This window comes from Triticum dicoccoides, chromosome 6B (genome assembly GCF_002162155.2).
Source record: "Triticum dicoccoides isolate Atlit2015 ecotype Zavitan chromosome 6B, WEW_v2.0, whole genome shotgun sequence".
Taxonomy (NCBI): Eukaryota; Viridiplantae; Streptophyta; class Magnoliopsida; order Poales; family Poaceae; genus Triticum; species Triticum dicoccoides.
Genome location: NC_041391.1, coordinates 714,548,584 through 714,552,579, shown reverse-complemented (window position 1 = coordinate 714,552,579; position 3,996 = coordinate 714,548,584). Strand labels below are relative to the sequence as shown.

At 52.9% G+C, this 3,996-nt stretch overlaps 1 pseudogene; it reads left to right on the top strand.

Annotated features, from left to right (window-relative positions):
- Positions 1–1,041: 1,041 nt before the first annotated feature.
- Positions 1,042–3,996, top strand: part of LOC119321622 — a 46,105-nt pseudogene continuing 43,150 nt past the window's right edge.

The following is a 3,996-nucleotide window of genomic DNA, read 5'->3' as shown; positions in this document are numbered from 1 at the left end:
GTAAGAATGTTTAGGTAGTATATATATTATTTTTTAGGTAGTATGTAATATATTTTGAGCATACTCCTTTGTACGTACAAATATATACGTATTTCACAAAAATTATAAAAACATGGACTCACATGCAACTTTTTCACATAACTCGCTTTGCAGTATCTTAGATATAGTATGTGAACATACTAAAAATAATAAAGTAGATTATATACTACCACATGATAGTATATGAGAAATGGGTGTAACTACACCCGGTAGTAGGATACATTTTCCCTATATATATATATATATATATATATATATATATATATATATATATATATATGCGAACGATATAACTCCGGCCCATTAACAGCCGACACGCTGCGGCCACCATCGATGCGGTTGGCCAGCACACTTGTATACCGCTCGATTGGAGTGTCGTTTATACATCGGCCATGAAACGTCGTGTGAACAGAAGTTTCGTAAACCAATACGCGGTGCGGTCTTGGGTGCTGGACGGAGCACATGTCTCTCGCAAGCCCCGACAAACCACAACGGGCGTTTACGTAGATTGATATATTCTGTTCAGTATCACAGCAGGCGGACAGCTATCAGCATCGAAATCCTATGCGCTTTCACCAGAATTTAAGCCCTGATGCTTGGTTGTTTCAAGAACAAGGAACTTAATTAAGCGAGCCCTGCTGTTTGGTTGTTTCAATAACAAGGAACTTAATTAAGCGAGTTAGGTTGTTTTCTTGCCTTTATATATATACATGTCCTTGGTGAGTGCAGCTAGTGTCCATCGGGGAGTGTGATGAGGCATCGTCTTGCAAGGAGAGCTTTGGTGCAGAATTAACTAATGAGTCCTGCTGTTAAAACCAATATGCATTCGACCGAGGACTGACAAATCTTGATTAAGAATGGAAGTTGTTGAAACGATCGAGGTTGCTGAGTAAACTTCCATTATCTGTCTAATAACAGGACCTGGGAGCCTGAGACTTCGCATCTCAGATCCATCCACACGCAAACGCCCACAGGAGAAAGAGAGAAGAGAGATTGGTACTGATGGAGCTCACAACAGTGAGCATTGGCAAATCCGTGCCGAATGGAGCGCTTGGGTACGCCAAATCCGCCGTCGCGGAGGAGGTGGCCCTGCAGCTGGGAGTCCAGCGCGACAAGGCCTTCATCACGGACGAGCTGGAGATGATGCAATCTTTCCTGATGGTGGCGCATGATGAGCAGGACGAGAACAACAAGGTCGTCAGGACCTGGGTGAAGCAGGTGCGCGCCGTCGCCTATGACGTCGAGGATGGCCTCCAGGATTTTGTCGTTCGTCTGAAGAAGAAGAAGTCTTGGTGGCGCATCCCCCGCACGCTCCTCGATCGACGCCATGTTGCCAAGCAGATGAAGGAGCTAAGGACCAAGGTCGAGGACGTGAGCCAAAGGAACCTGCGCTATGGCCTCATCAAGGGCTCTAGCTCCACTCAGCCTACTGCTACTGCTGCTGCTGATGCTGCTCTGTTTGGCGTCGATGAAGCAAGGCACGCCGCGAAGCAACAACAAGCAAGATCAGATCTTTCCCAACTGATCAACCAGGAGGATGACAACCAAATTGCAGTGATCGGTGTATGGGGAACAAATGGCAGTGTTGGGCATACATCCATCATCTGGGAAGCCTACGAGAATCCAATCGTCAAATTGAATTTTTCGTGCCGAGCATGGGTCAGGGTGATGCGCCCTTTCCATCCAACAGAATTTGTCCAGAGTATGGTGAAACAGTTTCATGCAGCAGTAGGGGTTGGTGTTCTGCTGGAGGGGGAAATGAAGGGGCAAGATTTGGTTCAGGCATTCAATGGATATGTCAATGAGAAGAGGTGCCTGATTGTGCTTACTGACCTGTCCACAATTGAAGAATGGCACCAGATCAAGACTTGCTTCCCAGAGAACAAACAGGGGAGCTGTATCGTGGTATCCACAGAGCAAGTTGAAGTTGCAAGCCTGTGTCCAGGTCAACCAAGTACGGTGTCGTAGTTGAAGCAATTGTCTGCTGATCAGACCATCTATGCTTTCTACAAACAGGTACTACTTCAGTTTTAAACACATGTTTTTGATTTTCAAAAGGACCACCCAAAATATGAACCATTACATCAGTTAGAGTAGTAATATATAGTGACCAAAGGTAATCGCTATGGAGCGTCTCATGGGTAGGCTCAAATTAATTTGCATGTTTGCACAAGGTGAGGAAGGGGGAATTCCTGGTACTGCCCCCCTGTTCCATGCGGCAAAGAACCCCCTAGGTGTGAAACAAATCCAGCTCTCTTGTTCAACTGAGCTTGCAAGTCGGGAACTTATCTCCCCTGAGGCCCTGACTATCATGATGGTCCTAACCGGATACATTCTCAGCCTCCCGGGATTCCTCATGGACCTTGCTGATAGAGATGTCTTCTGCCCAGGTCCCTGGATGAGGTAATGGCCGTTCGGTGGAGAGGTATTAGCGGACATTTAGTGTGAAATACCAAAGCTTTCCTGCTCGTCGGCTAGTGAGGCTTGGCAATGTGTCTCCTTGAGCTTTCATGGGCGGGGTGTAAATATGGATATTCCATCTAACAAATAAACACTATGTTGCAATGCTTTGGTAAAAGTGACATCTCAAGGATTTGTATTTGTCAGTTGCTCATGGTGTTCATACCATACTGAGGGCTAAGGTTTTATCGAAAAAGGCTTTCGCCCCGCTTTATATATAAAGCAACAACCCACAAGCATCCAGTACAACCACACGCTATGCCACCACAACACACGCACACACCCAGGACGGGATACAAAGGCGCTGAGCGCAGCAACACTACTCCTAGCACTACCGCCCCGAAAATATGAAGCTACATATGACGAACCATGCGCTCCAAGGCGGCGCCTTCAGAAAGGAAACGACGTCGGAGTGCCGCCACCGCCCGATCCAAGGATCAAAGTTTCCCCCGGAGCCGCATGACGGGCAATGAGAGCCGCGACGACGCCTTCAAGAAGGGAGCGATCTTCGCCGCCGCCGGTCCTTCCGAAGATAGAGTAGGTTTTCACCTCGGCCAACATTCACCGCCACCGAACGCCACACCCCGGCAACCACGCCGCCCACACGGCCATGATGAGCGGGCAGCACCAAGGCGCGGGCTATGTCCAAGAGCACCGCGCCACCACCACCACCAGGGCCGCCGCCCAGTATCCAAGACCTCGACACCACCTCACCCGTGACCCGGCGCACCCCAATGAAAGAGACGAGCGGAAAGGTCCCGCCTTTCGCGCCCCTGGGCAACCCCTAGCGTCGAGACCCAATAGGTCGGCCAGAACCGGCATCCACTGACCCATCCTGCTACCCCAAGCGCGAGATGAGCTCGGTCCTGCAGCATCGTGCGCGAGACGAGCTCGGTCCTGCTGCATCGGGCGCGAGACGAGCCCGGTCCTGCTGCATCGTGCGCGAGACGAGCTCGGTCCTGCTGCATCGTGCGCGAGACGAGCTCTGTCCTGTGGCATCGGGCGCGAGACGAGCGGTGGATCGCAGCTGGGAAAGGACCAGCCCTTTGATGGGCGTAGCGCCCGGGCGACGAGGAGATGGGGTGAAGGACGAGACGGCCCGAACGCAGACAAACCGACGCCGGAGGAGCCGGCCGTTGCTGCGGAGAGATCCGTCGAGTCACCGTGAAGCCGCCACGACACCGGTAGGCCACCGAGACCTACCCATGTCGCCGTCCACGGCCGGAGCAGCAGCCACGCCCGGCTGCTGCCCTACCCGCGTCGCCCGGCGGGCTCCAAGCGCCGGAGCCGCCGGGCACGCACCACCGGAGCCAGCGCCAGCGGTCGGCCCCCGAAGCCAGATCCGGACGGATCCGGCCCGAGACCGGTCGCGTGCCACCTCCCGAGACGGGAGCACCGCAGCCGCCCCGCAGCGCGCAGCCCGAGGATCGCCGGAGCGCCGCCACAGCAGGCCACCCCGCCGCCCCGCGAGACCGCCGCCGCGCCGCTGGATCCCGC